The sequence below is a fragment of the Panthera leo genome, chromosome B4, assembly GCF_018350215.1.
Source record: "Panthera leo isolate Ple1 chromosome B4, P.leo_Ple1_pat1.1, whole genome shotgun sequence".
NCBI lineage: Eukaryota > Metazoa > Chordata > Mammalia > Carnivora > Felidae > Panthera > Panthera leo.
In genome coordinates, this window is record NC_056685.1 from 27,769,500 (window position 1) to 27,793,372 (window position 23,873).

General features: G+C 39.6%; 1 protein-coding gene across 4 annotated transcripts in view; it reads right to left on the reverse strand.

The window, feature by feature from the left end:
* Positions 1-23,873, reverse strand: part of ZNF438 (zinc finger protein 438) — a 171,306-nt gene that overhangs the window by 144,623 nt on the left and 2,810 nt on the right. Inside the window, exon 1 of one of the 4 annotated variants that reach the window (XM_042945243.1) lies at positions 10,673-12,047. The exons of the other annotated variants lie outside the window; for them this stretch is intronic. The gene's annotated coding sequence lies outside the window, so the exon portion shown is untranslated. Of the gene's footprint in view, positions 1-10,672; positions 12,048-23,873 lie in introns of those variants that run through there. 4 annotated transcript variants of the gene reach the window in all.

The following is a 23,873-nucleotide window of genomic DNA, read 5'->3' on the forward strand; positions in this document are numbered from 1 at the left end:
ACAGTAGGGTGCCTGGGTGGCTCAATCAGTTAAGCCACCAACTTCGACTTCGGCCCAGGTCATGATCTCACGGTCTGTGGGTTTGAGCCCACATCGGGCTCTGTGCTGACATCGTGGAACCTGGAGCCTGCTTCTGATTCCGAGTATCCCTCTCTCTCTGCCCCTCCCCTGCTTGTGTGTGCTCTCTCTCTCAAAAATAAATAAATGTTAAAAAAAAAAAAAAAAAAAAAAAAAAAAAAAAAAGGATTAACAGAATAAAGTCCTCTAAAAGGTAGAAAAAGATTCAGAGCCCAGGCAGAGGAACTGGCCTTGGAAGGTATGGCAGGCACCAGTGGGTGTCTTCCAGGTCCATTCTCCTTCCTGGACAACAGAATCTTAATTTAGTTCTTCTCTGGGAAGTCAGGAGGGCCACGAATCCTGACTGGTCTAAGCCAATCACAGGACTTCTATATCTCTTGCCACGTACCAGTTTAGAAATGGGCTATATGATGTAAATTCAACTAGTGAAGTCTGCTGAGAGGTTTCTGGAAAAGTGTTTTTTCACTCTTAAAAAAGACATAAAAAAGATGCTATGGCATGAATTTTTGTGCCTCCCTCCACCCTGACAAAATTCACAGATTAAAGCCCTAATCCCCACTGTGATGGTATTTGGGAGGTAATCAGGGTTACATCAGGTTATGAGGGTGGAGCCCTCATATGAGGATGTTCTTAGTTTATAAGAACACTAATGGTATTATAGTGTTCTTATAAAATGAGAAAGAGACTAGAGAGCACTCTCCCTCTGCCATGTGAGGAAACAGCATAAAGGTGGTGGTCTTCAAGCCAGAAAGGGGCCCTCACCAAGAATGTTCAGGCAACTTGATCTTGGACTTCCCAGACTCCAGAACAAAGCAAAATAAATGTTTGTGGTTTGAGCCACCCAGTCTTTGGTATTTTCTACAACAGCCTAAACTAAGACAAGAGACACCTTCCTTTCTTACAATCTTGGGTTCTTTTATACGAGGGCATAAAGCTTGGAACTAAAGCTGCCTGTCATCTTCAGACCAGAAGGGGACAAGCCTGAGGACAAAGGCTAACTCATCTAAGATGTTAGAAAGGAAAGACAGATCCTGAGAGCCTCATGACAGCAGTTAGCTGCTACATGAACCAACTATAACACCATCTTTCTTCCAAATTTCTAGTTATATGAGATCATAAAATTAACTTAATATTTTCAGTTTCAATTGGGTCTTCTGTCACTTGCCAGCTGAAAGCATTCTGATACTGAAAGACATTTTCACTCAGATGGATGTGAATAAAATTAACTTTGCCTATTGGAGACATGGGAATTTGAGGGACTTCCAGACTGAAGTTTCATTTATTAAACAAAATGAAGCTCATATAGATCTATTTTATAAAGGGACAGGCCTTAACAGCTCTATTCTGCTTTAAAATATCTAGTATTTCTCACAATAACAATAGTTAGCCACGAAGAAGATGATGGTGATAACCTCATGATTATTAACGTATTTTTAAAAGCTAGGTATTTAAGCCTTGTTTTGTTTACCTTCTGCATTCCCTTTGACTTCAGCAGTGAAATCATACCAATGTCTTTTACTTTCTGTTTGTAACAATTTTCCAACTTTCTTGGTATATAACATCATACCACAATATAGTTTACAGAGGAAACCTTTAACTTGAAAGAACAAACACTCTGAAAAGCAAACAGTGTATTAAAAGGTTTCTATTTTTATTTCCATACCTTTTCTAAATCTGTTCAAGAAAAGAAAACATTTCAACTACATCTGTGGAAAATCAACACTGTGGCCATGTAGATAAACACTAAAGAAAGTGCAATTTGAACACAAATAACAAAAAGCCCTAGAACTGTATGTGTATCCAAGCAGTCCCCAAATGGTGAAAAATAAAATTGAAAGTTAAATTGTAAGACAGTTTTTGAAGCCCAAAACATTTTTCCTATAGAAACAATGTTACTATGAGTCATTCCGGTCCTGGGCCAGTCCATAAAACCCTTATAAAACCATACGCATAAGACTATTGTTTGAACTACACCCAGGCAGAATAATACTTTTTCCTTTAGAAAATACATCATTTTCTCCCTCCACCCTCTACCTAGTCCCAGGAGAAAGGGCCTAGCCATGGACTCTGTTCACCTCTCCAACCTCATCTTTCACTACTCTCCACACCACATGCTCTGTGGGTCAGCCCCACTGCCCTTCTTCAACCTGCAGGGCCTTTTCCCTTCCCAGCCTTTGCTGTCATGCCCTCCCCCACATCTTCTAGGTCATCTGGCTCAGGCTTCTCTTCTCAGCTTAAATGATACTTCCTCAAGAGATAGTTCTTCATCCCCACACTGAATCACAGGTGTCCTTGCTGTACTCCCCCACCTCAGTATCTCTCACACTCTACTGTAATCACTTTGCTTATCTCCCCCGTAATCCGACATTTGGGTGACACATCTTATCTGCTACTATTTTAGCCCTAGAGCATAGATAAGTAGCTGGCATTTTGAAGCTGTTTAATACATATTTGTTTGTATAAATGAATTTACCTAACAGAAGGTACTTCAATTCATTTTTAACCTGACCAGGGAATATTTAACCTGATCTATGGTCATTACCAAGAGATAAAGGAGTTTTCCAAAGACTTCTCCACTCCTGAAATTTGTACGTACACACTGTTCATAGAAAGGAGGCCGTCTATCCAATTTCTTCCCCATTGCTAGTTTATAAAGTAACTTAAATGGAGCATTAAAATTCTGGCAAACGGGAGTAAGTATATACTCTAGTATTACCCTTACCTCTTTCTTGTAGGTAATGTCATTCATTCTTACAGCTTTTACTACAATCGATGAAATCCTGATTCCCAAATTTGTATCTCTAGGGCTGATTTCTCTCTTGAGTTAAAAATACAAATTTCCAGGTGCCTACAATTTTATACCTAATGTCCCAAAAGGACTCCACTCCAACCTTTCTTTTCTCCTGTGTTCCCCATTTCAGATAATGACATTACCAGCTGGAAACTAGAGCCTGACACTCAAGTTCTCTCACCCTTGTTATTTAAAGGTTGGTCCATGGACCAACAGTGCTTGTTGTTCATGACCTGGAATCTTTTTAGAAACATAAGACTGCCCCACCCCAGACATGCTGAATTAGGATCTACCTTTTAACAAAATCCCCAGGCAATTCAAGTGCACATTAAAATCTGAGAAACACTGATCTGTAATTCCTTTTTCTCCCTACCCCCACACTTCAAGTCCACCAAGTCTATACAGGAAAACGTCTCATATATATTCCCTCCCATCCATTTCTGTCACTGCCCTGATTTAAGCCATCACCTCTTGTCTGGAACATTGCAGTGGCCTCTTAGTTGATCTCATTCCTCTAATCCACTGGTTCTCATCCAGAATTTCCTAAGAGACACTCTGTTATACAGCTATTAATTTGAGAAAGGCCATATGGTTGGCTGGCCAGAACTGTGCATAATATATAACTTGTCTTATCTATGTTGCAATCGAAATCTAGGGATGATTACAAAAACATCATATGGGAAAGCATGCAAAAATCAAAGCGAAGAAGACTGAGAACCACTCTTCACGTGTCTCCTCGAAACAATCATTCTGCATATGGACCTCAGTTTTCTTTCCAAAATACAAAAACAATCATGTCATCTCCCTCTCTAAAGCTTTTCAGTGGCTTGTGAACACATCATATACTTCCACACCTCCACCTTTCTGTTTATACTTTCCTTTTTCCGCCTTTTGGCAAAAATCTAGTTCATCTTCTGAAGTCCTGCTCAAGAGTCATCTTACTGGGAAAAAAGTCATCTTATCTTGCCGATTTTCTTGGTAAATAACTGCTTCTCCCTCCTCCTGCACCCCACCATATGTTCATCACGTGATCATGGCTGCCCATCTTTCCTGCCAGACAAGGACTCCCCTGAAGGCATTCTGTATCTCAGTCACCGACAGATGGTAGATACTCGAAAAATGTAAAAGAAGTCAATTACCATTTATATCTGACATCATCGAAAGCTGTATAACGTTATCATTGATAATGTGAATGCATTTATAAACTCCAAAATACTAAGCACCATATACCTAGGAGATGGAATCATTTGGGGAAAAAAACACGAAAAAGGAAAATACTTCTCAACCTATATACATTCAATCATAGTAAAAGTTCAAGTATGCTTGGAGACTTAATTCATTCACATAAATGCAGCTACCCCTGTGAGCCCACAGTCTGGGGAGGTCTACCCTGTTTCCTGATAGTTAAACCAGATAACTCAACAAGACAAAGAGTGTAGCCTTTGATGAGGAGAGGGTGAGAGAAGTCTGCCCGCTGACTTTAAAAATTATACATTTTAGCATGAAGATTACAAAGTTATTAGAAAATTATTTATTACCTATAATTTAAAATCTTTAAAATTTCATGTTTTACATATTACTTTTCAAATGTGGTTAAATTACAGTAAACATACCTTAGTATTGTTATAAAATTCTGCCATAGAATACACTCATAATTACACTTTCAGTGACCACATCACCTTGACATACTTGTAGTTCATTAAAACATCCATCACATTTCAGTAATTTAGTTCAACATTTACTGAACAACCACTGTGTGCCAGTCCCGGAGACAACTGACCACCCCCTAATCACAAGAACCCCCACTCAAGAGGCAAGGGTTGACACATATACCCAGGAATACAGTGCAGTGCTGAAGGCAGCAAATCAAGGCTGGCTCACCAGCAGTGTTAAGTGGGGTGGGATGCCTCTCCCATCTGACTGCTGCTCTCAAAAGATGAGGAGTCAATAGGAGGTCAGGAGGAAGAAGGGGAAATGCAATATAGACAAGGCATAAGAATCTGAAATCACACATGTTCAGGGAACGGCAGTGGCCGAGAGTATCTATAAGAAACAAGTAAGCGTGAATGGCCCCACTTCATTAAAAGCTCACCAGAATTGGGCATTATTTTAATTTCTAGTACTTTCAAGAGAATAGAAGGGGTGACTCAAGGCAGATTTAAAATGCATTTCTTTGATTACCTGTGATGATGAACATATTCCTACATTTTTACAACAGTATTACTCATCTGTTAGAATTCTCTGTCCACTTATGTACTAAGTCTTGATATTTTTTTCCTCATTAAGTTTAAGAGAACTCTTCAGGTATTACAGATACTAACCCTTCTAACTCATAGTCTCTTCTCAACAATGATCTGCACTAAGTGAGATCCTATCATTTCCTAGCCCCACACCCTCTGATAGTTCCCAAGTCCACTTAGAATAAAAGTCAAAGTATCTCCAATGGCCTGTAAGGCCATAAATGAAATGAGGAAAGCTGGGGGAAGAGTATATCGGGGGAAATAACAAGAGTCCATTTTGATCATGTTAAGTAGGAGATGCCTAGGAGACGTTCAAAAGGAGCTGCCAATATTGTGTTATCCTTAGATCCTCAAGACAACTTTAGTCTAGCCAAATGGTTCTCAACTGGGGGTGATTCTACCCCCCGGGAGACACTCTGCAATGTGTGACACATTTTTAGTTGTCACTTCTGGGATAGAGGCGGTTCTACTGGCATCTAGTGGGTAGAGGCCAGAGATGTTGCTAAACATGCTGCAGTGCATAAGACAGCCCCCTAACAAAAATTTACCCCACCTTAAATGTCACTAGTGCTGAGGCTGATAAAACCTGGGCCTGAGAAATAAATATGGGAGACATATAAATCATTTTTAAAACCAAAAGTGCAAAGTGAGGAAAAAAAAAAAGAACCTTGAGGAACTTCTTTTTCAGTGGTCAGGTAAAAGTGAAAGAACCAACACAGAAGACTAAAAAGGGTTAGCCAGAACGGGAAAAGGAAACCCAGGAAAAGGTGGTGTGACAAAGGCCAAAAGAAGAGTGTTCCTAAAAGGACCGATGCTCAACAGCAGTCCACTCCATGGAAAACAGCTAAGATGGCAAGTGGCACTGGGAGGGGGTAGGCTGTTTGAAAGAATGGAGGAGGTATGCTGTGGGAGTAAGATAACAGAGCCACGTGGGAAGACTGCTCGGCAGTTTTGAGACTGCTGAGTATATCCCTGACGTGAAATCAACAAGCAGGTAGTTGGGCTCATCCAGTCCTAAGGCTTTGTCAGATAGGAGAGATCAAAGAGATGCAAAGGAATTGAGGGAATCTTCCGGAGTGCAGCTGGAATTGGGGCCGCTAGGCTAGATAAGGAAAAACTTGATGACAGAAGGGAACTAATGAATAGAGAAAAATGGGGGAGGGTGTTAATGAACTGAAAAGCCTTGATGAGTCATACACATTTCCATATCAATAAATATACTCCTCTACCATGCTTGTAACTGTTCCATAATAATATAGCCTATACCTTGATACTATTAAAGTAAAATCACATTTACTTTAATAAGAAAGAGGTATTTACTATTTGGACACCGCTCACCATCCAATTTACTTTGTCAGGTCAAACAGCATTTGTGGAAAAGACCATGCAGTCATAAAAAATATGCTAAGTAACAGTCACAGTTTATAAAATACCGGCTTTTTCATTTGCTAATGTTGCAACTTTGAATGACTTAACCTCTCTGATCTAATACCTCTTAACAAACTGTGGTAGGCACAGTAGGCATACCATGCCCCTTCAAGGATATCTGCCATCCTAATCCCTGGAATGTGTGGATACGTTATGTTACATGGAAACGGGAATTAAGGCTGCTAAGCAACTGACCTTAAAATAAGGAGAGCATCCTGGAATATCTAAGTGGACCCACAGTAACCACAAGGGTGTTAAAGGGAAAAGAGAGAAGCCAAAGAGTCAGAACCAGAAAGACTGCATGTGAGACTTGACCCACCACCGCTGGCATTGTACACGGAAAGAGACCACAAGCCACGGTATGTGGGCAGCCTCTAGAAGCTGGAAAAGACAAGAAAACTGATGCCCCCTAAAATCTCCAGAAAGGAATGCCACCCTGCTGACAGTAACACCCATTCTGGGCTTCCATAGGGTAATAAATTTGCATTGTTTTAAGCCATTAAGTTTTTGTTAATTTGTTACAGAACAACAGGAAACTAATACACAGGTAAAATGAATCCACTTCATAAACTGTGTAACCAAGAAAATATACATAAAGTACCTAACAGAATGCTTAGGATATAGAAGTATTCAAATAGCTGCTAAAGATATTAATAGTGCTACTACTATTACAGCACCAAAAACAATGGTAGTCCAGCGAAAGAGCACTGACTTGGTTCTAGAACTTACTCTCTGACCTAAGACATCTTAGTTAACTTTAGACTCATTTCTCTCACTTGCAAAGCAAAATGAGGGGGCCTAGAATACATGACTTCTAAAGTTTCTTCCAGCTCTAAAATTTTATGGTTCAAAACCTAATTCCTTAATGACATTCTACTTATTGCTAATTAACAGATTCAGAAAATCCTATTAAATAAAAATAGTAAGCCAAGCAGTTTTCATTTAATGTTTCAACATTTTCAATATTTTATATTGCTGAGTTACAGCCTTATAAAGTTGAGTCATGGCATAAAAATCACAGACCTGCAAGCAAGGAAAAATATCTAAGTCATCCTGCTACTATTTAAAGGCCTTACAGTCAAACTACAATAATATCTTCTCAAGTAGCTCAAAGTATATTCCCACACATTACCTCACTTATTCATTTTTTAATAGCTAAAGAGATATAATTCACATACCATGCAATTAACCCTTTCACAGCAGACGATTTATTGGTTTGGTATATTCAGAGTTGTAAAACTATCACCACAAACAATTTTTTAGACCATTTTCCTCATTCTAAAAAGAAACTCTCTAGGCATTACCAGTCACTCTCCAACTCCCTTCCCCAACCCTCCCCGGCCACTAACTGACTTTCTGTCCCCATGCCTCTTCTCGGCATTTCATATAAATGGAATCATACAATATAGAGCATTTTTGTGTCTGGCTTCTTTCACGTGGCATGTTTTGAGATTCATCCATGTCGTAGCATGGTCAGTACTTCATTCCTTTTTCATGCTGAATGATATTCCACTGGATCGTGTGAATGATACACCACATTCTGCTTATCCGTTCAGCAGCTGATGGACATTTATTTGGCTTGTTTCTACTTTTTAACTATCAGGAATAATGCAGTTATGAACACTAGTGTATAAATGTTTATGCGGATGTGTGTTTTCATTTCTCCTGGGTAGAGACCAGGAATGGAATTGCTGGGTAACATATGGTAACTCTGTTTTTACCTTTTACATTTTTTTTAATGTTTATTTATTTTTGAGAGAGAGAGAGAGACAGAGAGAGAGAGAGAGAGAGAGAGAGACAGAGCGTGAGCGGGGGAGGGGCAGAGAGGGATGGAGACACAGAATCCGAAGCAGGCTCCAGGCTCCAAGCTTCCAGTACAGAGCCTGATGCAGAGCTCGAACTCACAAACTGCAAGATCATGACCTGAGCCGAAGTCTGACGCTTAACCCACTGAGCCACCCAGGCCCCGATGTTTTTACCTTATAAAGAACTGCCAAGCCATTTACCAAAGTGGCTGCCTCTTTTTCTCCCACCAGCACTGTATGCATGTTCACTCCAATCTTACCAACACTTGTTATTATCTGTCTTTGATTATAAGCAAATAGTTGGTACAAAGTGCTTTCTTTTGTAGTTTTGATGTGTATAAGCCTACGACTAATGATGCTGAGCATCTTTTCATGTGCTTATTTACAATTTATAAGTCCTCTCTGGAGAGATGTCTATTCAGGTCCTCTGACCATTTTTTCACTGTGGTGTCCTTTTTACCACTGAGTTGTAAGAGTTCTTTATAAATTCTGGATATAAGTCCATTGTCAGATATCTCATCTGCCTGTATGCATTTTGTCCCACTCTATGTACCTCATCTAATCTTAGTGCAGCTACTTGCACTCAATAAACCAATTCTGTGCTACCACCCCTATTTTACTGAGAGAATTAGTATTTTATATGATTAAATAGACTTGACAACTGGCAGACTCAAAAAACATAAATAAATAAAAACAACTTACAGCTATGTCCTATTTTCATTAATTTGAAGGAGCCATAGCAACATTGTGACAGCACATCAAGGAAGGAGCCTTCATCCAACTGTGATGCTGTCCCGTATCAATAACCAGACAATATTATTTCCACAGGTATCTCAAAGATGATTCATTCATTCATTCAAAAAATAGTTACTGTTACATGGCAGGTGCTATGCTCAGGATGCATCAGCGAACATGACCAAGTCCTTCATTAACCTTACAAATTGGCAGTGTTAGACAAAATCCCTAGTGCTAAATCAATGTCCTAATGGCAAACAGTCCAAACAAAGAAATTTATCTTATTGCTTAAAAATCCCCCTCAACTCAAGAAACATTACAGATTTTAATGCAAGGGATACCCTATTTTTTTTTTTTTAATCCAAAGTGTCAAACTTATTTTGTGGCCCAGGATGACCTTTTTATAATGCAGCAGTGCTTACTTTAATGACATCTGTCAAAATGAAACCTGAGTAAAGGAAGAAAATACTCATATTTTTACCTTTAACAAGAAAAGCCTAAAGATTCAGAGTCTATACCATAGCCAGTTCCTAACTCGTGCTGAAAAAAAATGTTATATAGCTCCATTAAACATAAAAACAGTAATATAGAATTACAAATCCAACCAGCTAAAAAGGTAGTTCTAACCTTGCCTATCAAAGTATCCTCAATGCAAAGCAGAGGGACCAAATAGCCCTCAAGAGGCTGAAGGCATGGCACTAAATGGCCCACACGAACTTTACATTTCTTGGCTTTGTGTTTTGCCCCTTAAAGAGTTCACACAGATGTTACACTCTAAACTATAATATATCTATTTTATTTTTTCCATTTTTATTTTAGAGAAAGAGAGAGAGCGAGTGGGGCAAAGGGGCAGAAGGAGAGACAGACAGACAGACAGAATCCCAAGCAGGTTCCAACTCAGCACAGAACCCAATGTAGGGCTCAATCCCACAACCCTGAGATGGTGACCTGAGCTGAAATCAAGAGTCAGATGCTCAGCCGACTGAGCCACCCAGGTGCCCCAATACGTCTATTTTCTTATTTTACAAAGTTACCATTCTTTTTTTTTTCTTTTAATTCTTTATTTTTATTTATTTATTTTTTATATGAAATTTATTGTCAAACTGGTTTCCATACAACACCCAGTGCTCATCCCAAAAGATCCCCTCCTTGGTACCCATCACCGACCCTCCCCACCCTCCCACCCCCCTTCAACCCTCAGTTTGTCCTCAGTACCAGTCTTTTTCTTTAATGTTTATTTATTTTTTAAAAAGAGAGAGAGAGAGAGAGAGAGAGAGAGAGTGTGGGCAAGCAGGGGTGGGGAGGGCACAGAGAGGGAGACGCAGAATCTGCAGCAGGCTCCAAGCTCAGTGCAGAGGCCGACATGGGGCTCGAACCCAAGAACGCTGAGATCCTGACCTAAGCCAAAGTCGGATACTTAACTGACTGAGCCACTCAGGTGCCCCAAAAAGTTTACATTCTTAATTAGAGTCAATAAAAGAATTTGTTGAAAAAGATAGTTTATGATTAGAACTACATTAATTTTTGCTGTGCAAATTTAGTAAATTAAATAACCGCAAGTAAAACTAATACTCGGGACGATATACCATGCCTACCTCATAGTTTTGAGAGTCCTCAACACGCCACTTTAAATGGAGGGCATGCATACTGTCGTTTGGTTAGCTAGGTGCCTAAAGATTCAGAAGGCACAGGCTGAGCCTGGAGAGTATGACTGGAGGTGATCCCAGAAATGGCCTGCTGCAAGACAGGCAAAAGCACAGATCAAGGCAGGGCTCTTTCCACTGTGAACTGAGAGGCTGGGGTTTCCTGGAGGTGGCTCAGTGTTGCTTCAGGGAGTCAGAGGATAGCTGCTAAGTGGACAGAACACAACACCGCCAACTTCCGTTTCCACTGCTTTCACCTGTCTTACACAGCAGGCTTCCAGGTAAGTTCTCTGAAGACTAAAATCAGACTCCAAAAAAAAGGTCTGAGAACCTAAATGTAGAGGAAGTCTTGGCTAGGCAGACAACATAACACTGTGCATCACATCTGAAAGACAAGTGAGGACCCAACGGAAGAATGAATAATGAAGCTGGTGAGGGGCAGAGTCAAAAACAGGAAAGGGTGCGGCATAAGCCAAGGGTCGGGGTCAGACCTGTATCCACTGAAAATAATGCCTATTGTGGAGTGGGTGTGTCTGCTTATAAGAGCGGCAAGGGGATCCTTCACCCAGAAGCATTCAACTGCTGACATCTTAAACTCCAATATGCTACTTATAGGCTACAGTCGCTTGCCCGTCCAGCTCTCTAGATTCTTTACCCGCCATTGCCAATCAATCCTCCACAAAGCAGCCAATATGAGCCTTCAGGAAAGTAAAATAGATCACATCACTTCTCTGATTCCAACTTTCTAATGGGTTTCCCATGACACTTGAATAAAATCCCAAATCGTACCGCAGCCCTAAAGTATCATGGCCCTCAGTAATTATAACTCCTCCTCACTCACGCTCCCCAGTTACCTGGCCACTCCTCAGGCAAGCTCTGGGCCAGGGCTCTGTCTGCCATACTATTTGCATACCCTGGGATGCTCTTCACATTGCTGTATCCTAACTACATTCCAGTCTCTGCTCAGAGATCATCTCTTCCAAGAGCCTTTTCTTGTTCACATCATCTAAAATAGCATCTAAATCACTCTCTACCCCCTTACCCTTCCTCATTTTTGTTTTTAACATTTTCATATATTCATGTGTATTATCTATCTCCCCTGTAGAAGTAAGCTCTAGTAGGGCAGGCGCTTCGTTTTGATCACTGCTTTGATCTTAGTAGCCGTGCCACAGAGAACAGTGTCTGGAAGATAAATACTCAATATTTATTGAATCAATGAATAAATAAATCTCACTTGATCTTAATATGTTGAAGATTCCAGTTTTTCCTCATGCCCTATTTTTTTCCCCGATCCATTAGCCATGCTCCAGGCTTCACTTCGTATCCACCATAAACCTAGGATCTGATCATCCAGCTTTGCCCACTCCCTTGCCTAAACTTAACTTTCTTGCTGGCTTGTCCTTCTCCTAAACCAATCTAAGAACCTACTTCTTCCCTCCCACAACCACACTGGAGATTGCTGCTATAAAAGTCCCACCCAAGTGGACCAGAGATGCTGCAAATGCAGTCTCCCATCTCAGCAGGTCCTTGCTTGCTGCTGCCCATCAAACAGTAATAAAAGTATAGGATGGTGAAACCAAATGTTATGTAATAATAACTTTGCAAGTGTAAGAACTCTACAGCAACGAAGAAAATTGGTATCATGTGAAAATGTCAGGATTTTTACATGAATATGTAAATACACCTCTGAAATATAAAGGAAATCACAATGTTCAAAGGAGTTTCTTTATTTCTAAACTCGTTGTTAGACAGTTTGAAAGATAAACTTGCACAGAAAGAATATATAAATGAAAAGCCTCACCTGAAAAAAAATCACTAAAAATGATTCTAATTTTCCTGTTTCCTGTTTCCATCACTGCCATCTGTATTAACCAAGATATAGGCTACACTACTACAATAAAACCAAGAATGTAGTGGCTCAAGCCAGAGTTTACTTCTGTCTTGTGCAGTAGGCCTGAGACAGACAAGTGGTCCCAGCAAGGTGGGCAGGTTCCTCCCTGAGGGTTCCTCCTAAGGGTCCTTCTCTTCTGTCCTGTCACTCCTCTGGGGCACTGCCCTTGTCTGTATGATGGAAGCTGGCTCACCTACACCTCACCCATGGGGACAGGGGAAAAAAGACTACGACATACAGCAGATGTTTAATATAAATGTGGTTTAGAAGTTGCACACATCACTTCCACTCCCATCCACTGGCCCAAACTTAGATACGTGGTCTCATCTGGCTACAAGAAGCCTAAGGAATACAGTTTCTGTGTAGGAACTATGTGCCAGCAAAATACTGCTGGTCGGAGTGCATCCTTCTTCCCACTCTGAAACATTCCTCTCCTTTTCTAAAGGGATAACCTGAAGTCCCAACCAGTTACTGGATTCAGCTCCAAGCCTAAGACCTCTGGGTGATACGCAACCTCTTCAACAGATATCAATGTGTCTCTGTCCCAATCCAGTGACCCACAAACTAATAGAGAAATAACTTTGTTCTCTACCACCACCATCACACCCAATATACAATGGAATACAAGTAAGATTAATGCAATTAAGTCATTTTGAAAAGAATGGCAAATAGGTATTCTTACCAATGACAAAACACTACTGGACAGGAATGGCAACGAATCTCCCGACTCTACCAGGGAACCAAGTTCCTTGGTTTAACTCAGGTTCTGTGTGCCTGGTGGGGAGAGAGACTCATTTGTTCATTTGTCTGTTGAAGCCTGGCTTTGTCTCTGGAAGATATCTTTTTCCATTATCCCTTCTGGCAATCTGTGAAGTGAACACAGGAGAGTATGTGCTCCAAAGAGGCAGGAAAGAGCTAATAGCCTATTTCCCAGGGGGTACATATTTGGGGGTCAAAGATGGCTTTAGTTGTCAAACAATGCGAAACCACCACAAGTTTTGGCAAGCTAAACTTGTGGCAACATAATCGTCTCAAAATCCCCCATGTCTTCTTGTCTTCAGTCAGTGCCACGTGAAAGTAAGGACAAGTAAAGATTTAATCTGGTGGTAGATGCTAAGTTTGTCAATTCTGCCTTTTTGATTAGCTGATCTCTGAGGCAGATCCATCCCTCTGTCCCTCAATTTAAGGTTAGCTAATTTGAGGTCATCTGATCCACAGGACAGGATGATTACACCACCACACCCCATTCACATCAGTGCAAGCCATGTGACTTAAAATGTTCTTCCTGCCTGACTGATTTCAGGCTCAGCCACCCGATTAGCTTTGGCCAATAAAATATGAACAAAAGTAACACCTGTTACTTCCAAGCAGCGGTTTTGCAAGTCTCCTCTCCCTCGGAAACAGAACAGCAATGTCCCCAAAAACCTATTCCTTTGGCTTGGAGTGACAGAGGATGGTGGAACGGAGCCACAGACATGTTATGAGTAAGAAATAAACTTTTGTTGCTCTAGGGAACTGAAACTCTGTATTTGTAACTGGAGCTTTACCTAGCTTGATTGACTGGTTCAGGTGGGAAGATAAATCCTTTATTTGATCCTTGCCTAGACTGGCTTCCACCTTTCTCTGGCCAAGAAAATCTAATGAAGTCTCCTAAGAACAAATCTAACCTCTCGCTGTTTGGGAAGAAGAAACCATCTTTCCAACCCTGCAACACCCCATATTACTGTCCTTTCAGTTAATTCAAAGCATAGGCCATGGGCATTCAGAACTTCCTTTAGTGAAATCATACCCCCTCCCAGCTCTAATTGCAAACTAGCTAATTGTTCTCTTACTTGACACCCTCTTGCAGTTCCTTGCTAAAGCAGCTGGTCAACCTATGTTAGCAGCCTCACATTAGGAGTCTTTCCAATCACTTCCCTGGGGGTACAAAATGGTAGACACACTGACTGCCTTCCAAGTTATCAGAGGTGACAGTTTCACCAAGCTTTTGCCATAGCGTAACAAGGGTCACCAGTTTTCCAGCCTAGGACATGGTGCCTAACCGTCTGCTGACCAACCACTCAGCCAGTGCCATGTACTTTAGCTATTTATTATGGCAACACCTCGCTTCAGGTACCAATTTTGGCATTAAATTGGGTATGAAGAAAGCTGTTGTGATAAAATGACAACAAATACAGTAACTGAAACAAGAAAGTTTATTCTCTTCCTGGAAACAGTAAAGAGATAGGCAAGTGCTTAGGGGAGGATGAGTAGTAGTTGGTTCTGTTCCACAAGGTCATCTGGGGACCTAGGCTGACGAGGGATGGCTCTGCCATCCTCATCACAGGCTGCCTGTCTCTGGGTTCAAGGTGGTTGTTACCATTCTAGTTGATGCAGCTTTCCAGTCAACAGGAAGGTGGAGGTGGCGTAGGGAGATGAACAGGACAAGCACCTCACCTTGAAGAAGTTGCACATACCACTTTTGCTCACATTTAACTGGCCCCAACCTAAACACACAGATATCTCCTATAGTCAGAAGAAGTAGGAAGATACAGTCCCTAAGACGGGTTCCAATACTAACAGAGAAAAGGCTATCCTAGATACTGAGGAAGAATCAATAGTCTCTGCCATACCTCATACAATCTAATCTCAATTGTCATCAGAGAATTTTTGTTGAAGCGTATTTCAGATTTCAGAGAGTGGCACCCTCTGTTCAAAACCTCCACTGGCTTCCTATTTCACTGAGTATAAAAACCAAAGTCCTCACAATGGCCTACCATCCTTATGCAATCTGCTCCTTCCACTACCTCTCTCACTTCATCTCCTGATACTCTTCCCTTAAAATAAACACCAAATGTATTAAAGATCTAAATATGAAAGGTAAAACTAGGAAGCTGTTGAAATGAAAAGTAGGGTAATACATTTGTGACCTTGGAGTGATGAAAGATTTCTTAAGATCTCAAAAATATAAACAATATGGGAAAATTCAGATGGAACTGACAGAATTGACTCCATCAAAATGAAGGACTTGTTATTCAACAAAAAAAAACACTACAAAACTAACAGGCAAAAGTATGGGAGAATATGTTTGCAACTTCTAACAAAAAAAAAAAACAACAACAAGGGATTAATATCCAGTGTATGCCAAGAACTCTTGAAGATAACAACAAAGATAGGAAATGCAATTAAGAATTTTGTAAGAGACAGAAGCAGACAATTTTGAGAAGTAAAGTTGTCAGATAAAATACAGAATGCCCCATCATATTTGAATTAAAGATAAGCAATAAAAAAATTGGTATAGGTATATCCCCACTAATGCAAGGGTATATACTTACACTAAAAATGTATTTGTTGTTAATCTAATACTCAAATCTAACAGGGTTTCCTGTATTTTTATTTGCTAAATCTGAAAACTGTAGGTGAAATTTATATGGCTAACAAGTAAATGAAGAGAAGCTCAGCCTCAGCAGTAATCAAAGAAATGCAAATTAAAACTACGAAATACCATTTTATATCCATTTATATTATCAGTTTTTTCCATTTTTTAAATAAAACTTCAACACAAAATAGAAAGTATATCAAAAACTCCTTTTGCTTTTTCTAACTTCTAGAATAAAGAATGCCCTCTGAGTTTATTTTAGAACCTCAAAGGAAAACATTTTTAAAGCTAAAATACTACTGTGAAACATCAGTTTAGAAAAATATCACAGTTCCAGCCAATTGTCATAAACAGCTCTTTATTTCATTCCAAAAATTAAAATATTCTAAATAAAAATTAAACCGAAATACTTCATAAAAATGATACTATGATATAATTGTGGTAAAATGATTCACAGACACTAAAATCATTCAGCCAACCTTATATAAGACACATGATATAACCATTAAATCTCCTAAATGTTGATAAGAAGAATTTGCCAGTTAACTTTCAAAAAGTAATCACCTCTACATGTATCTCTAACAACAGCAAAACAACAAACTTGTAGATCTATAATTCAGCGTCCATCAAGACTACTGTGGCAGGCATATGATACGACACATTCCCACAAGAGAGAAAAACAGACATAAAAGTAACAGCTATCACCACAGTATTTAAAATAGTCAAGTATTTCCATAAATAACATATTACCTTTTTAACTATATATCAAAATAATCCTTGAAGCAGCCTGGGTCCCAAATAACATATAATCCTGAGACTGGTAGATAGGAAACAAATTACATTCACTGCACTCATTTCTTTTTTTACAAGTTTCAGAAGGAAAGCAAAATCAAAGTGTATATTAGCGCGATTGCTAACAAATGTTTGACACAAATGTGGAAAATAAAAAGTACCTATTCTCCAGCTTCGAGAAAGGAAAAGATTATTCTTTGGCTCTTGTCCCAAGCTGGGAACAAGTAATCACAGAACCGGTTGTAAATATGCCCCAATGTATCAACCCTTCAACTCTACTCAACATTTCCACTTAAGTACTCAGCTGAGGAAGTCAGCCGAGCGGCAACTGCCTTGCTTCAGGACACTTGCTCCTCAGCACCAGCCAGACCCTAAACCCCAAGTTTCAAGTTGGCCAATCCTTAAACTGTCTCACTGAAAATATGCCAATCCTACAACTCCATGCTTCCTCAAAACCCTATCTAAGTACATCTCTGCCTGTTTGGAGGATTATATTCTGCACATAGAGCTCTCCCTTGCTTAGCAAGTATGGAATCCAGCCCGGCTTCAGTTACACGTCAGTGGTGGTCTCTCCCCTCAGTAATACAATATTATGTCCACTTGGATATGGCATTTTTCTTCATGGAGATAAGTAAAATATTTTGTCAGGATAATTCAGTTTTATGGAAAATTGAAAATCTTCACCTTTTCAATATAATTATAGTCCTTGTTGCCCAATACACAATTGCACGGACGAAGGTCTTTTTCCTTTCCTTCTTAATCCAAGACCCACAATTTCACACTATGAATTGTCCACATTCAGCCAGTGGATGTATTATACGAAACATTAAAATTTCCAATTATAGACACATAAATACAGAGAACAAACTGGTGGTTGCCAGAAGGATGGGAGATTGGGGGAAAGGAATGGGAGGTACAGGCTTCTGGTTATAGAATGAGTAAGTCCCATGGATAAAAGGTACAGCATGAGGAATATAGTCAAGGTATTGTAGTAGCTTTGTATAGTGACAACTGTGGTAAGCACAGCACGATGTATAGGGTTGAGGAAGCACTATGCTGTTACACCTGAAGCTAATTAAACACTGTGTGCCAACTGCCCTTCATTAACACAATCTGATTTTAAAAATGGGCAGAGTAACTGAACAAACATTTTTCCACAGAAGACATACAAATACATGAAAAGGTGCTCAGTCTCACTAATTGTTAGAGAAATGCAAAGCAAAACCACAATGAGATATCACCTCACACCTGTTAGAATGGCTATCATCAAAAAGACAAGAGATAATAAATATTGGCAAAGCTGTGAAGAAAAGGGAACTCTTGTGCATTGTTGCTGGGACTGTAAATTTGTGCAGCCACTATAGAAAACAGTATGGAGATTCCTCAAGAAAACATAAAAATAAAACTACCGTATGCCCCACCAATTCCACTTCTGAATATTAAAAAAAAAATTTTTTCTGATTACTGAAACTTACATCAAGAATTGAATATCATCAAATAATCTTCAAACATGAAAACTCATCAAATATTTGAGTATATAGTCTTTTTGAAAAAGTTAAGAGAAACAGCCTCAAATGTGACATAGAAGATGGCACTGGCTGAAGAGAATAATAGGTTTCTAATTTAAAAATCAGAACCAATGGAGGTACTATCCCAAATATACATCCCTCATCAGAAAGGCAAAATGAATCATGCCAAGTAGGTTGCCTCACCCAAATATACTCAAATACAGCTGAGAGCCATCTCTTCAGTCTGCTTTTGGACTTAGACTGCTCGAACAATAAATTCTAAATAGCAAGTAGCACTACCTTATGGTTTATCAAAATTCAGCAAAGTTTCCACTCAAGTCCAATCACAGGATTACAAACACTGAATTACCTATTCATTCAAGTGACAACATGAACATCTGACAGGTGTTGCAGGACACCAGAATGTCCCCCCCCCATACGCCATTTTGATATTCTGATTATTTTGAATCAAAGATATTTAAGAAACAGCAGGTGCAAGGACATTATGACTCTCCTTTTTCCCTCCTGAAAGCAAAAGATAAAACTCCCATGTGAAAAGTATTCTTATCAGCAGAGATGGTGGTGGGAGGGGTGGGGGAGAACTAGAGGTGGAGAAACCTATACAAAGAAATCCTATTAAACTAATCCTTATCTTCCTAGTTACTTCTTCACCATTTACTACCCCTGGCCCAAACTCCTCTGGTCTTGTCCATTCTTCACAAATTTATTGTTTCTTTGTCTAAAATGTATAAAAGCTTCCTGTTCCGGCTACTACTGTAGGTCTTCATCTAAGGTTCCCATGTACAAGTAAGTTTAATAAAGTTTGCATGTTTTTCGACTATCAATCTGTCATATCAGTTTAATACTTAGGCCCAGAATGAGAACCAAAGAGGATGGAGAAATTTTCCTCCCTTATAGTGTGAAGAAACCTAGTTAGGTTAAGCATGGATTTGGTGAATTTATCCAGAAACTGTCAAATATACTTATTAGAGAATACCTGGAGAAGCAGCATAGGTCACTGGAAATAGTCAAAACTACATTATGAGTTGGGTGACCTTAAGTAAGTTACCAGTTTTCAAAGGACAGCCAGGAAAATCAAATGAGACAACAACAACTAGTAACTTTAAAAATGTCCTAAGCATCAAAACCTCTGAGAGTCCTAAATTTGCTTTAATCCCTAACTTGCTGTAATGTATACAGCAAATCATTTGATCTGTTTCCTCATCTGGCAAATAGTAAGCGTAATGCATGCTCTGCACATTTCATGGGGTGTTCATGAAAATCACGAATCAAAATGAATGTGAAAGGATTTTTGAAGTGAATAAACAACCATGTAACTGAGATAGTTAATTCAAAATATGAAGGAGATTCATACTAGCAAATCTGATACAACCCAGGATTATATAATGCCAAAATTAATTTTATCAAGAAAAAAATCATGGCTGAAAACAAACCAAAAACATTAGACATACTAGCAATCAAAAAAAAAAAAAAAAATTCAAAGCCATCAGCTACAAAAATTCTTTTTCTTGCAATAAATGAACCAAATTAGCTCAGTTCTCCAACAAACTAAAAGCAGTTGAACACAATCTTTTGTTCAAGTAAGGTGCTTGCCACTTGCAATTACCTCAATCTCTAAAACACCAAAAAAAAAAAAAAAAAAAAAAAAAAAAAAGAAAGAAAGAAAAAAGTTATATCTTGCAGGATTTCTCAGCAGCAGTATTGACATTTTGAAATGGATAATTCTTTACTGTTGGGGTTGTCCTGTGCCTTGTAGGATATTTAAGAGCATCCCTGGCCTCCATTACTATATGACAGGTGCCATGCCCTCACACACAGTTGTGACAACCAAAAATGTCTCTAGACATTGCCAAATGTCCCAAGAGTGAGGTTGGGGGAAGGAACAAAATCATCCCCAGTTGAGATCCACTGAGCTAAATTCATAGTTGCATATATTCCAGTATTTATCTCACTATAGATTGGTGGCCAAGAATGCAGCTTAAAACTAACACTTTTGCAATATAGAACCAAATAAAAAAATGCTATCTATAGGATAGTAACATCTTAAGAATTCTAGGTATGGCAGGTTGTTATGGTTAAATTATCCCTTCCACTAACATTCTGTTTTTGCTTAATCCCCTCTAAAATTTTCTCCTTGCATGTTCTTTTGCAAAAGCAATTTGGTTAACCCATCACTAAAGCTTAGTCTCCACCAAGACTTACTAATAATAATTATTGTTTATGTGAAAAAAATCAAGCCTCAATTAATCTGTAAGTAACCACGTGTCAAATGAATCAAAATTAAGTGACACTTGGGGTGCCTGGGTGACTGAGTCGGTCGAGCCTCTGACTCTTGATTTCGGCTCAGGTCATGATCCCAAAATTGTGGAATCAAGCCCTGCAGCAGCATGGAGCACACTTGGGATTCTCTCTCTGTCTCTCTGTCTCTGTCTCTCTCTATCTCTCTCTCTCTGTCCCTCTCCCCTGCTCTCTAAAATAAAAAATTTTAAACAATAAAACTAAAATTAAAAAAATTAAGTGACAATTATTTATATTATTTAAATATATTCAATCATTTACAATGCTAAGTAAAAGGCCACAACTAATATTCAGCTTTTACTGCAAATACAGAAAATATAAATATATACACATATATACATACATATATAAGTTGAAGGTAATATGCAGGAATAAAAGAAACTACAAGAAGTAGAATTTTAGAAATTATATTTAATGGCCACTACATTAACATCACTGGGCTAGACATAATTTTCTACAAGAAACAATTTCCATATATTTAAATGTGTACTCTTAACATAAAGTAGTAGTTTCTAAATTTGCTCATGTAAATATAGTTTGTTTTTTTTTAAGAATCTGGATTGTATAAGTTATCTAGGATGGTCAGATTTAGAAAGAGGGGCTTCTGTCTGCAAACAGGAAGACTTACCACAATCTAGCACAATTAAATAACCATCAACCTGCCCTCGCTAAGTCTAAACTTAAAAAGTGACTAAGGCTGAACAATCAGCAGGCCCTTCAAGATACTTTGTACCATTTATGCATATCTGATATTCCTGGGGAAGCCAGCTGTGATTGTGGTATAAAGGAATACTAATCATTTCAACTCCATTAAATTTAGGGAAGCAACAATAGCAGATTTAAAATTTGCAAAACAAGATGGCACATCTGTATTTGTGGAGGGTTCCTGTTTAGATGTTTAGAGTGAAGGGGCGCCTGGGTAGCCCAGGCAGTTGAGCGTCCGACTTCGGCTCACGGTCCACGAGTTTGAGCCCTGCGTCGGGCTCTGTGCTGACAGCTCGGAGCCTGGAGACTGCTTTGGATTCTGTGTCTTCCTCTCTCTCTCTCTCTCTCTGCCCCTAACACACTCACATTCTGTCTCTGTCTCTCTCAAAAATAAATATTAAAAAAAAAAAAAAATTAGATGTTTAGAGTGATGGTGAACCGGGTTATCCAGATCAACTCTCCCATGGAAAGCTAAAAAAAGCTAAACAAGATATAATTTTATATACTGTAAGAAAAAAACTCTGAAATGAATCCAAAATCTACCATGGTGCAATTTTATATAATCTTGTAATGGTTCAAATTTCAAAAACTCCTGATAGGAAGTAATAAAATTGTGACAAATGTATTGAAGTTATGGTATACCCTTACAGAGATCTACAGAAGACACTTATTTTTGTGCATATTGTTCTAGTTTCTAGGTTCTACCACATTCCAGATATGAGATGTAATCTATAATTCCACCTATGACATATACCACCAGATCCCCTTTCTATGACAAAAAAATATATATATATGTATGTATGTGTATATATGTACATATCTCAGTGTTAAAGAGATCATCAGCAGAGAAACTGAAACTTACTCCAATATGTGGAACTTTGGCGTGATACACTGAAACCAGTGGAAACCTGCCTAAATACCTCACACAGCCCCTGCATCACCCTCTATTATGCAAGCTGCAACATCTCAAGCCAACTCCCTTATTTCACTAGTGAGTCCTGTCAACACTGAGGTAATAGAACTGGAAAAACTCATCACTCCACAATGATACTAAAATAGCAGAATTTATTTCATTTGGTAAAAATTACACCGTTGCCAAATGAAACTAATGCAAATATAGTAAAATATGCAAGATTATGAGTAATTCTTTTGTGGAAGAGGAGCCTCAAATTCACCATGCAATTGCTAAGGCATTCTTCTGCTCCTTTGACCCTCTTCATGCCCCATCCCTCAAGTATATGGGGTGGGGGATGGGGGGGCTGCAGAAGGCCAGAATGAAATAATCAACATGTATTTATGCATTTAGTCTACTCTGGTTTTATTCCCACAGGTTTTTCCTCACACTCTGCTCCTCCAAGGAGAGTGCTATGATTTATTCATCTCTGAACTCCCAAAACTTAATCAAATGTCTTACATATAAAGTCATCCCTAACAGCTACTACATGGCAGGCACTGGATTAGGAACCAGAGACAGAGAAGTAAAAAACATACAGACCTCACCCTCATAGAACCTCATGGAAAGGGGATCCTGGGGGCGCCTGGGTGGCGCAGTCGGTTAAGCGTCCGACTTCAGCCAGGTCACGATCTCGCGGTCCGTGAGTTCGAGCCCCGCGTCGGGCTCTGGGCTGATGGCTCGGAGCCTGGAGCCTGTTTCCGATTCTGTGTCTCCCTCTCTCTCTGCCCCTCCCCCGTTCATGCTCTGTCTCTCTCTGTCCCAAAAATAAAATAAAAAAAAAAACGTTGAAAGAAAGGGGATCCTGGATATTGGCCGTGTGAACCGAGCAAAGTAACGAGAGTCTAGTCAGCATGGCCCAACTGCCTGCGTTCTTTACTCCATCGCCAACCAAGGCTTAGATGAGGCACAAAAGCAGGCTTTCTTTTCAGAAATGTAAATGCTGAGTATCCAGCTCTGACCATTCCTCTAAGTTCCAAATGCGTAAATCAAATGTACAGTTAATGTCTGTAACTACCTACTCAACCAGTCAACTTATAGGTGGTTACAGACGTTAATTCTGTGGATCCGAAGCCAGAGACTGCTTGGTTTTGAATCCTGGCTCCGTCACTTGCAGGCTGGGTGATTTTAGGCCAGCCACTTTTAACTAACCTGTGCCTCTGTCCTCTCGCTTGTAAAACGGGGATCATAATGATCTCTAGCACATATAACTGTTACAAGGATGAAATTGATTAATACATGTGAAGTGCTTAAAACCCTGCCCAGTACAGTTGACGGCTACATAGTGCTTCCTGTTACTACTAGCTCTGGTACTACTAGGTCTACGAGGCATCTAAAAGTTGTCCAAGAACGAATTCATGACCTTCGCGGCCAAGCCCTTTCTCCCTGCTCCGTCAACAGCACCACTGTTCTCCCAGCCTAAAACCGAGGAGGTCATGACTTCGCCCTTTTCCTCACACTCCAGATGTAAGCCCACACCAGCAGCTCTACCCTCAAAAGATACCATGAATTCGACCACGTACTATCGTCTCTACAACCACTTTCCCAGGCCAAGACACCAGCATCTCTCCTCCAGCACAGAACGATAGCCTCCTACCTCCCCATGGTCAAGTGGCCCCACTCCATAA